This window comes from Lepidochelys olivacea (assembly GCF_965140295.1).
Source record: "Lepidochelys olivacea isolate rLepOli2 genome assembly, chromosome: 14".
NCBI lineage: Eukaryota > Metazoa > Chordata > Testudines > Cheloniidae > Lepidochelys > Lepidochelys olivacea.
Genome location: NC_140424.1, coordinates 26,516,470 through 26,528,732, shown reverse-complemented (window position 1 = coordinate 26,528,732; position 12,263 = coordinate 26,516,470). Strand labels below are relative to the sequence as shown.

The following is a 12,263-nucleotide window of genomic DNA, read 5'->3' as shown; positions in this document are numbered from 1 at the left end:
ATGATATAGAGTTGTGAGTGGGTTTGGGTGTGTATGTGTGAGAAGATGATGAATGTAGCTATATGGCCTTATGCTTTATTTTGTCATTTTTGTGGTTTTGAGCTGGACATAAATTACCCGTAACAACCTGAAACAGTTTGTAGCAATTTTTTCTGTATTCTGTTTGAATTTTGCTGGATTCTTTATGTTTTAAAAGTGAAGACACTGTAAAGAGGACACAGAGACCAACTGTAAAGTTTCAAGTTGCCCACATGTGGTCCACCAGGCTGCTCCTCATGTAGCCATCCCCATCACAAGTTTGGCCAATAAATATGGATTGGTCAGACTGAGACTCTCAGGTAATTTGCTGTCTGGGTCTGTTGCACTTTTTCACATGACATTGCATTGTGATATCATTCAGTTTCTCTCCACTGTCCCCCTTAGGTGTCTTTTGACATTATTTCCTACAAGAAAATATCTGTTCTCTACTTTTATCCAGACGTGTTAGATTTCAGCCCATTGAATCTCATTTTGTTATTCCCTGCCCATATTTCTAACCGTCCCAATCCTTTTGTATTGTAATGCCTCCCACATCAGTATCCTGTGTAAAATTCCATTTACCCCATCTCTCAGTCATGAATAATCATGTTTAATAAAATCAGGTCTTACACTAATCTCTGTGACTCCTCACCAGATACCTCCCCTTCCCAAAGTTACCAGTGTATAGCATCATGCTGCACTGCGTCAAATGCCACACTAAAATGGAGAATTACTGCATTTTTGCCTCTAATGCCTCTAACCTTATTAAAAAATTCAATCATATTTGTTTGGCATTCACTTGTACTCTATCACCTGTGCTGCTTATTATTATTGCACAGCAAATTCATATCCTTTAGATGTTTGCAAATTTTTAAAAAATATATTTATTCCATTGTTTTGGAGAAAATTATATTTTGCTTACCAGATGGTAATTGTCAGGAAATTTTCCATCATATTTTAAAGCAAAACTGTCTGTATAATTCTATCTCGAGTGCTGCTTGAAACGGCTTGAAAGAATAAAGCCATAAATTATCTCAGAGGGCTTTGGCATCTTTCTCCACACAAGAGGTCTGATTCATTCAATTGACAGGAGTTCTGAAGCTAAAATCTGTGGAATTATTTGAAAATTTAGGGATAAGTATTCAATTTATGTTTGATTGTGCAAATGTATCTTGTAAATGTACAAACCTTAATAAAACTCCAAAGCTAATGAGTACAACACAAAAGCTACTTCTGGTTCTTTGTATGCAAAGCTCTCTATAATCTTTATTTACTAGACACTGAGGACAGAATAAACAATAATTACAAAGCAAAGTGATGGAGAGATTCACATTTTGTGCATTTCTTCAGTCACTTTGCAGCATGGAGACATCCTCACTCTTCTCCTTCAATCTTCTTGTGAACCTCTCGGCTTTTCACCCGGAGCTTATTGACCTGGGACTCTGCAATGTCAGCCCGCTCCTCAGCCTCTTCCAGCTCATGCTGGATCTTGCGGAACTTGGTGAGGTTGACATTGGATAGTTCCTCCTGTGGATGGAGAGAGAGTTGTAAACCAAAGGTCTGAGGGTTCCCCTTTCCCTACATTTGGGACTTAATAGGATGTGCTTGTTTGCTGAGGGGACGGGGAAAGCCCAGACTGTTACCCACTTATCATTTCATATCTAAAATCTAAGCACAGACCTTCACACTCTTGCCCTTTTCTAATTCTTTTTTCAAAGAATCACTAAAAACTAACTGAAAATAGATTTCTAAACATTTTGGAGGGATTTTTCTTTAGGTTTATACATTCATTTATAACTCCTTTTTCCTAATCAGGCCACATTAATGCAGTAGTATATATTATTTCAAATACAGATAAATGACAGTAAACACATATTTGTTACCAACAATATGCTTGGTGATAAATACAGAAATGAAAGCATCCAATTTAGGAAAGCGACAGCATTCTAGTTTGTGAGTCTTTCAGGTCAGCAATTCCACAGGCTTAGAGTTCAGGGTTAGACAATCAGAAATTATTCTTCCTCATAACAAAAAACAAAACAAAAAACATTACAGCTTCTACCAACTGTAATGAGATGCCCCATTCAAAGGGAGAGGGGAAGAAGGTGGCATTGAATTAATGGAGCTTGTACAGTATTAGAGGCTCTCTAACCCTATCACATAGGGAATCAAGCAAGAGATGTACATTTTCACTGTGTGTGTGCATGTATTATATAGAAAGACAATGCTAGTAGTTTAATTGTAATGTGAATTTATTATAAGGGGGTTTCTCCATCCCATGAGTACAGAAACCCTGACCATGGGCAATGAGTTACCACAAACTGGCAGGGCTAGTATCAACTGAGCTCAGTCTGCTGGTGGGGCTTGGCCCTGCTAGTTGGTATGAGCATATCCGACATTCAACATTGGTGAGGCCTCATCTGGAGTACTGTGTCCAGTTTTGGGCCCCACACTTCAAGAAGGATGTGGATAAATTGGAGAGAGTCCAGCGAAAGGCAACAAAAATGATTAGGGGACTGGAACACATGAGTTATGAGGAGAGGCTGAGGGAGCTGGGATTGTTTAGCCTGCAGAAGAGAAGAATGAGGGGGGATTTGATAGCTGCTTTCAACTTCCTGAAAGGGGGTTCCAAAGAGGATGGCTCTAGACTGTTCTCAATGGTAGCAGATGACAGAACGAGGAGTAATGGTCTCAAGTTGCAGTGGGGGAGGTTTAGATTGGATATTAGGAAAAACTTTTTCACTAAGAGGGTGGTGAAACACTGGAATGCGTTACCTAGGGAGGTGGTAGAATCTCCTTCCTTAGAGGTTTTTAAGGTCAGGCTTGACAAAGCCCTGGCTGGGATGATTTAACTGGGAATTGGTCCTGCTTTGAGCAGGGGGTTGGACTAGATGACCTTCTGGGGTCCCTTCCAACCCTGATATTCTATGATTCTATGATTCTATGATCCCTTCCCCAGAAGGCTTTCTCTTGGGGTTGGGATTCAGTGGCCCCTTTTTGACGGTTCCCCAAAAACTGGGAGATGGGGAATGTAGCCAGACACCCACTGAAGCCAGTGGGCTGGGAGCAGAGAGGTCATCGGGTCCCCCAGAAGTGCCCTGTGGTCAGGGGGAACTGGGACCTGGGAGTAGGTGTGAGACATGGGACAGAAAGCAGCACATCAACATGGGTCATGGGACATCATACCAAGAAGGGTAGAGGCAAGACATGGGGTAAATAGGGGTAGGGCCATTGGGGGGCAGCATTTGGGGTTAACGGGGAGCAGCAGTACATTGGGAGAGAGGCAGCAAATGGGGGAACAAACTCTGTATACATCAGCAATCTGTATCAGTTAGTCACCAAAACCATGGCCACAGTCAAAGCAAAAGCTATTAAGAAGTCAAATCAGCATGATCAAAATGGCCAGCTAAGTTTAATCACTCTCTTCCTCTTCTCCTCCCACCCCAGCTCAATTTAAAAGAATCAGTGGAGTTCTATTAATTATATAATTATATACATTAATATAATGAGCAGAGGGATGCTGCTCTTCTCTTTGGTGAAGAGATCCCTGTGAAGGACTTGGAAAACACCAATATTATTTTATGACCATTATATGTTCATCTGTTTGTTTGGTTGTGTTTGTGTTGGTTGCTATATGATTACTAAAGGGTTAAACCAGGCCTGGCTCACATGTAAGCAGGATGAGTTTCAGCACCATTCACCAGTACTTAAAGTGGGTGTCAGTTCCTTTGAAGTTTCCCTCTAATCATGCTGAGTTCAACATCTTGGCTTGGTACAGAGGAGTGGGTAATCCAGACAGGAAACTGAGGCATTAGGGCTTAGGAGTCGGGTGGGGGGGAGGAACTGAGCAACGGCAGCACAGGGAAAGAGGGTGACACAGGGACTGTGGGAAATCAGGCTGTGCCCACTCCTATGCCTAGAAAAGGGGGTGTCTGGATAAGCTAAGCCTATGTACGTTTTGGGTAACACAGCTCTGCGTGTAGACTGTTGCGTTAATAACCATTTGCTCTTGTTACTTTGTGTTCTTTCTGCTGAGATTAAACAATATATTGTTTTGAAAAGGCTGTTTTCTGTCCTTTGTGTTTGCACCGATCACAGCTCCTAAAGAGAAGACTTGCAAGGCAGCTGACTGGGTCAGGCCTGATGAAGAATCTGTTGGTTGCATTACTGTACCCTGGGACCCAGTCTGGGAGCAGGAGAATCTTGCAATTCTGCTGCAGAAAGGTGAAGTTTCAAGGCCTGTCAAGGGGGTTGCACTCAGACAGAGCACAAGGGGTCAAAGGTGCAGTTAGCCCTGAACTGTGACAGTTCAACAGCTGTGACATCCGAGAAGATTCCCAACCAGCCTATCAGAACATAAGTTTGAACTAAAAAAAAAAAATCCATATCCCCACCTCATGTATTTCAAGTAAAAGAGGTAAAATAGCTGCTTCCTCATCTCTCGATCCTACGTGATTTGTAGTAGCAAACAGAGCCTGCATCTCCAACCACGTCTAAGTGACATGTGCAGATCAGGTAGTGTGTCACTATGGAATTATGAAAACTGTTAAACTTAGTCAGATCTTTTATTAACCTAGAGAAACAGTCAGAGTTCCTCAGTAAACTCTGCACCCGTAAGTATTTGTTAATGAAAGCCAAGCATTTTTACCAAAGGAGACTTAGAAAAGGTGTATTCTGACATCCCTAAAGCATTCTGCAATATCAAAAGGATGCATATCCTCCCTCCTCAGAATGATACTTACAGATTCCTCAGCTTGTCTCTTGTAAGCTTTCACTTTCAGTTGTAGTTTGTCTACCAGATCCTGGAGCCTGAAAACATTCTTGCGGTCTTCCTCAGTCTAGGAACAGTTTGTAATGGAAAAGAGTCATTTCATTTCCAAATTATTTGTCTATTTCCTTCATATTATATAGTGAAAGCAATGTTCCATATAATACATTTTGATAAGTATATAAGATGAATAATAAAGATTATAATGGATATTTTAACTTTCTCTTTCAAATGATTTCCTGGTGAACTCTTTGTTTTTCCATAGAATTACTGTTAACTGTCTTACTGTTTGAAAAGGACAATAAAAATTGCCCCCTGCAGGTTCAGGTACAAACAATTTGTGCTCCCCGGAGAAGGATGTGACAGCACAAAGGGCCTCCCTCCTTACCTGATAGGTCAGTTCCTTTACTCTTCTCTCATACTTGCGCATACCCTTGATAGCATCAGCACTGCGTTTCTGCTCATTGTCAACCTCACCTTCCAGCTCACGCACCTGAAATGAGAAACGGATCATTGAGTTTCATTGTGACTACACATAGGAAATGCTCCTAATTGCACAAATGTGGGGAATACGCACTCTGGCTTCCAGTTTCTGGATTTGCTTCTTGCCACCCTTCAGTGCCAGCTGCTCTGCCTCATCCAGACGGAGCTGCAGGTCCTTCACCGTCTGGTCCAGGTTCTTCTTCATTCTTTCCAGGTGAGCGCTGGTGTCCTGCTCCTTCTTCAGCTCCTCCGCCATCATGGCCGCCTAGTGAGTAAAGAAAGGAAACCGGTCCAGAAAACCAGCCATTTCAGGTGCAAACACGGCCATGTTCTCCAAAGAAAGGTGCCTTCAACTCACATCAGTGATTGCCTTCTTGGCCTTCTCTTCTGCATTACGCGCTTCCTGAATTGTCTCCTCCATTTCACTCTGGATTTGGGAAATGTCTGTTTCCAGCTTCTTCTTCGTGTTGATCAGGCTGGTGTTCTGTTTAATAACAATAGATAAGACGTGGTTACAGTTAGTCCCAAAATATCGACTCTGGAGCATGGACTGAATATTTGTGTTTAATGTACAGGTTACTATTAACATTTTACTGCTGCAGTCTCTCCTCCAAATGTATCATCGCTGCAGGACATTGACAGCTAGTCAGTGATGTGCTGTGAATATTTTAAGAGCTCTCACTAACATTACCTCCTGCCCTCCCAGCTTGTGACAAACACTATGTGCCAATTGTAAATCTGGCCCATTCCATAACAAAATAATCACTGTGTAGAAATACTTCCTGAGCCCCAGGGGATGGCAGAGATGACTTAAAAGTATCCAATGATGGAAACTGTATAAGAGGCAGGAAAGCCACACCCAGAGCCTCTGAGACACTTGCCCCCCTCCATCACATCACTGCAATTATAACCTTCGTCATCCCTGTGTCGCCTTCAACAAAGCAACATGAAGGAAACCAAGGAGGGCCTTGCAGCTTCTTGCTTTCTGTTTAACAAAGGTCCATCCTATGGACATTAGCGTACAGGCCATTTCAAGAACAAAAATCTTCTAAACACCCCCTAGTGCTGCTCTTTGGAGCAGGATACCTACAGAGCAGTCTCCTGCTTAGGGGTTTGTGGGATTTCTTTTCACACTAGACCCTGACCTGGGTGTGCAGGAGCTGAACTCGTTCACTTGCATCCAGAAGCTCCTGTTCAGCCACTTTCCTGGCCCTCTCTGTCTGTTCCAGAGCTGCCCTCAGCTCCTCAATTTCGGCCAGCATCAGGTTAGCTCTGCGCTCTACCATGGCCACCTGCTCCTTCAGGTCTTCTTGGCTTCGGAGAGCATCATCCAAGTGAATCTGGGTATCCTGTAAAACGAGTGAGAGAAATTACCTGGAGGCGCAGACTCCTTGGCATGCTGAAAAGACCAGCTGAGCTATCGCACTAGGCATGTGTGGCTTAGTGTACCTTGAGCACTCCTTGTGTGTTTCGCAGATTCTTCTGTGCCTCTGCAGCCAGGCGGCTGGCATGGCTCAGCTGGATCTCCATTTCATTCAGATCCCCCTCCATCTTCTTCTTTAGCCTCAGGGCTTCGTTTCTGCTCCTGATCTCAGCATCCAGGGTGCTCTGCATGGACTCCACAACTCTGACATGGTTTCTCTTCAGCTGTTCAATTTCCTCATCTTTCTCAGCAATCTTCCTATCAATTTCAGACTTTACCTGGTTCAGCTCAAGTTGGATGCGGAGGATTTTGCCCTCTTCATGTTCTAGGGAAGCCTTAACAAGAGCAAGTGAAGGGTCAATAAAGGGACAAAAATAGTTGTTTCCTTCCACATAAAGTGTTAAATGCTCCCACAAACTGGAATGTAGTGCTGTGGGTAGCATGGGCACTGAGTACATAGCTTCCAGCACAGCATGTGCTGTCCTCCTGTCCCTGTGAATTATCCCACCGTGTTTACAACAGGATACAGCTCCAAGGTTTTCTGACTCTCTCTTTGTAAAGCAGTGACTAATGGCATGTGTACCTCAGCTTCCTCCAGAGCGGACTGGATTTCTGATTTCTCTTGCTCAGTCTGCTTCTTCACTTTCTCCAGCTCATGGATGGTCTTTCCCCCTTCTGCAATCTGCTCCGTGAGGTCAGAAATCTCCTCTGTTGGGTTACAGACAAATAACGCAATCAGACAAAGGGCCCAAAGAGAGAGAGGCTCCTTAGCAATGCCACAGGCACAGACAGATTCACTTTAGAGTGTTGACAAGCTTTCCAGAAGCCCCATGTTAGGAGAAGAAATCCGGGGACTTACGCTGCAAGTTCTTGTTCTCACGCTTCAGAGTTTCAAGTTGATCCAAGGTTTCCTCATAAGCATTCTTCATCTTAAACAGCTCCGTGCTGAGCGAGCGAGACTCCTTCTGGGAAGCTTCCAGTTCAGCCTGCATTTCCTCGTATTTCTGCTTCCATTCTGCCAGAACCTAAAGAACAACAAGACCTTAGTCTAAGCAATGGAGATCACTAGCGGATGCTCCATCCAACACCCACAAGGCTGAAATACCTTATCGAAATTCTTCTGCTTCTTATCCAGAGCTGCACAGGCAGCATTAGATCTTTCCACATCAATCATCAGGTCCTCCACTTCATTCTGCAGCCTCTGCTTCGTCTTTTCAAGGGAAGCACATTTGGAATTCACAGCTTCAACATGTTCTTCAGCATCCTGCAGACGCTGGGCAAGCTTCTTCCTGGAAGATTGTAAATACAGCTCCCACTTAGTGAGTAAATACGGCTCCCATTTAGTGAGCAATATTGAAGAAATCTGTGTGCAGCTGCTCTGGGATTCACGAGAGCATAAGTCACCTCTTCTGGGCTGTGACCCCAGTGCACACACAGATCAGGTCCTTTCTCAGTCGCTCTTATCCAATTCATATACAGTACATTGTCTCTGATAATCCATCTGCCATCAGCTCACACACATTATCGACAGAGTACAGGGCCTCTCTCAGTCTTTCTAAACCTAATGAGCATATTTGCCATTTTCCAACCCATACCACTAAATGGATATACTGCATCTCCTCTAATCCCCCTGCCCAAAGCACATCCTTGGCCTCTTCCAGTCCCATCTTGAGCATATCACTAGCCTCTTCACATTTCCCCATTTAGTTTTTGGCCTCTTCCAGTCCTCCCCCCAGCACATACTTGGCCTCTTCCAGTTCCTCTGTGCGCTGAATGGCATCCGTCTCGTATTTGGTTCTCCACTGGGCAACTTCACTATTGGCCTTGGACAGGGCGCGTTGCAGCTCACCCTTTGCTTCCTGCTCCTCCTCATATTGCTCCCGGAGCAAGTCGCAGTCATGGCGAGCAGACTGCAGGGCGTGGGCCAGTGCGTTCTTAGCCTGGAGACACAACAGGAGTAGCACAGTGATGTAGCTAAATATCCTGGGGATCCTCCTGACAGTGAGCTCTGTCAGACTGTGGAACGCTATCCCGGGGAAGTGGTGCGAGATTCAATGGATGGCAAATTTAAAGCTGGGACAGAATAAAATATTCTTAAATATACTGTAGGGAACAATCCTGCATTGGCAGGGGCTGGGGAGGACCTTTCCCCCTCTGTTCTCTAGGGTGCTATGGTTTCATTTGAGGTTAAAGCATTTTGCTCACAACAAGAATCCAGCTTCACAGAAAAGGCTGTTGGAAAAATCCTCACCTTTATCTCCTCCTCTAGATGCCTCTTAAGTTCCTCAATCTGTTGGGTAAATGCCTGTTTGCCTCTTGAGAGCTGAGAAATCAAAGTATCTTTTTCCTCTACCTGGCGTGCAAATTCACCTAAAAAAAGTGAAAATGAAATAGGAGGGATTTAATCTCACTGACTGGAAAATGATATAGTCATTTATTAACTACAAATGGAAATACTTTAAAGAAAAGCAAATAACCTGAGTTCTCAAATCATCCAAGTCATTGTTAGAGAACTTCTAATAGCAGGTGGATATGCAGTTTTTCCATAGAATGGCAATTTCGTCCCTTTTGCACCTCATATCTCCTCCTCTCAAAATATCTACATCAAAAAACATGTATGCATCTTACCTGATTCTGTTTGTAGACGAGCTCTTTGAGCACTGAGGTCATTGATCGTACGCTGATGCTCTTCTTCCTTTGTCTTAACTTCGCTAAGCTGATCTTCCAGAGTGCGGCACATCTTCTCAAGGTTTGACTTTGTGTAAAATGGACAACAAGAAAGAGGATAAACACATGGGCTCTCCAGCATTCTGAGATAATTGAGATCTTTGTCATGACAAACACATGTGGGCTCAATTAGTGAGGAAATCTCACCCGTCATGAATCTGTGTGCAAAAAAGTGTCCAAAAGGTAAAATGAGACGCACTTCGTAGGGGAAGGGAGCAAAGAGGGGGGCTGGAGAGAGGGGGAGGGGCTGAGACCTTAGTGGAATAGGACAGAAAGTATGGTAATGGGAAGCAGACACAGGATGGTAGAGGTTGCGTCAGCCCTATTACCACCCCAGGAAGGTCCCTGGTATCTCTCCTCTGCAGACTGCCCAAGAAGCCTCTCCAGCCATCCCCTCTGATGTGACAAGTAGGCTCCTGCCTCCCTCCACCCCATCCCCAGTGCTCTGGGGTGCCCTGGGGCGAAGTGATTAAATAAGTGACTATTTTCCACTGGCAGGAAATGTCACATGGAACCACACAGAGCTTGACAATTGTGGTCAGGGCTATGGGGTATGGGATCTGGGAGGCAGGAGCAGGCCATGAGTTCTAGTTCCAGGTCTTTTACTGACTGATGTTAATGTTCTATGCACTCCATAGCCCTTATTATTGAACAAGGATTCATGCCCTGACTTTGGGAGTCAGGCAAATATAATTTCCCCCCATTCTACAGATGGGAACTATGAGGTTGTACAAGTCACTTCCAGCAGACTGTGGCATGGAATCCAGTGTGCTAACATGGAAAATACAAACTCCAGCCACTCTGCTTTGCAGAATGGGTGTGGCAAGCCTATATGGTTGGCTGTGCTGTCTGTAACTGCTAGCCCACACTCCCCTCCAAAATCAGGAATACAACCAAGAAATCCTTACACCTAAACTTGGAAGGATTTGATTTTTATCAGTAAATGTCAATAATCATTGATGTCACCATGCACACAAATCAACAAAAAAATTTCCATTGACAATAAACAAAATTTACAGATAGGAAAAGTCAGGAAAATGCTGCCTGAAAACTTCTTAGAGTTTGATTTAAGGCTTTTTATTTTGTATATTTTGACATGTAATGCTGTCAGTTTGTGTTTTAACATTGAAAAAGCTTTAACTTTTTGAATCTCAACCTCTACTGTCATTGAATAACTGTCTGATCCCCTACATTGTGTGACCCCTCATAATTTTGTGAAAATGTGAAAATCTAAATACCTAAAAATGCTTAAAACCCATAATTCTGTACAACTGTTAAAAATTAAATATATATAATTTTTTAAAAATGCTTCAAAATAAACATCAATATTATCCATCAAAATTATAAAAAAAAAAAATATCAAATTCTGCCAACCCTACTTATACTTAGCATTCCTCAGTTGTATCACAAAGTTGTATGACCCACAGATAAAACGTGTGTGTCATCCCCCTCTAGAGGCTGGTCCACAAAGAGGATAAGAGCTTACTATTGCTACCAGTTATTCATTTAGCTCAGGTTGCTGTGGATCTAAAGGTTTCAGTCCTACTGATGACCATTTCAGGGGGATCAACATGATTACACTTGATGAAATTTCTGGTTTTTCAGCCTGCTTTATTAAAAAAAAAACCCTAAAATTTTGCATAACACCATCTCCCTACTTTAAAAGAGCTTTACGATTGCAAACTGAAGCACTCAAAAGCTAAGTGATACCAGAATTAAGTTTGCCTCTCCATGGGCAGCAATAATTCTGGTATATTCATTGCTGTTAGAACATACTGAGTCAGACCAAAGGTCCATCTAGCCTAGTATCCTGTCTTCTGACAGTGGTCAGTGCCAGGTGCTTCAGAGGGAATGAACAAAACAGGTAATCATCAAGTGACCCATCCCCTGTTCCTCATTCCCAGCCTCTAACAAACAGAGACTAGGGTAACCATCGCTGCCCATCCTGGCTAATAGCCATTGATGGACATATCCTCCGTGACTTTATCTAGTTAATTTTTGAAGCCTGGTATAATCTTGGCCTTCACAACATCCTCTGACAAAGAGTTCCACAGGTTGACTGTGATTTGTGTGATGAAATACTTCCTTTGGTTTGTTTTAAACCTCCTGCCTCTTAGTTTCATTTGGTGACCCCTAGTTCTTGTGTTATGAGGAGTAAATAACACTTCCTTATTTACTTTCTCCTCACCAGTCATGATTTTATAGACCTCTATTATATCCTCTCTTAGTCATCTCTTTTCCAAGCTGAAAAGTCCCAGACTTCTTAATCTCTCCTCATACAGGAGCTGTTCCCTACCCCTAGTCATTTTTGTGCCATTTTCTGAACGTTTTCCAATTACTATATATCTTTTTTGAGAAGGGGTGACCACATCTGCATGCAGTATTCAAGATATGGGTGTGCCATAGATTTATATAGAGGCAATATGATATTTTGTGTCTTTTTATCTATCTCTTTCTTAATTATTCCCAACATTCTGTTTGTTTTTTTGACTGCCACTGCACATTAAATGGATGTTTTCAGAGAACTATCCACAATGACTCCAAGATCTCTTTCTTGAGTGGTAATAGCTAATTTAGACACCATCATTTTGTAGGTATAGTTGGGATTATGTTTTCTAATGTGCATTACTTTGCATTTATCAACAGTGAATTTAATCTGCCATTTTGTTGCCCAGTCACCCAGTTTTGTGAGATCCCTTTGTAGCTCTTCGCAGGCTGCTTTGGAATTAGCTATGTTCACTAGTTTTCTATCATCTGCAAATTTTGCCACCTCATTGTTTACTCCTTTTTCCAGATCATTTATGAATATGTTGATTAGGACTGGTCCCAGTACAGACCACTGGG

The 12,263-nt window shown here is 42.9% G+C and overlaps 1 pseudogene across 1 annotated transcript in view; it reads right to left on the bottom strand.

The window, feature by feature from the left end:
• Positions 1-1,284: 1,284 nt before the first annotated feature.
• Positions 1,285-12,263, bottom strand: part of LOC311530156 (myosin-1B-like) — a 35,263-nt pseudogene continuing 24,284 nt past the window's right edge. The window contains exons 26-38 of the transcript XR_014714555.1: positions 9,321-9,447; positions 8,944-9,062; positions 8,436-8,632; positions 7,798-7,981; positions 7,552-7,717; positions 7,276-7,400; positions 6,719-7,027; positions 6,415-6,618; positions 5,628-5,753; positions 5,364-5,534; positions 5,175-5,279; positions 4,761-4,856; positions 1,285-1,545 (exon numbers count right to left, since the gene is read on the bottom strand). The product of XR_014714555.1 is annotated as a myosin-1B-like (transcript). The remainder of the gene's footprint in view (positions 1,546-4,760; positions 4,857-5,174; positions 5,280-5,363; positions 5,535-5,627; positions 5,754-6,414; positions 6,619-6,718; positions 7,028-7,275; positions 7,401-7,551; positions 7,718-7,797; positions 7,982-8,435; positions 8,633-8,943; positions 9,063-9,320; positions 9,448-12,263) is intronic.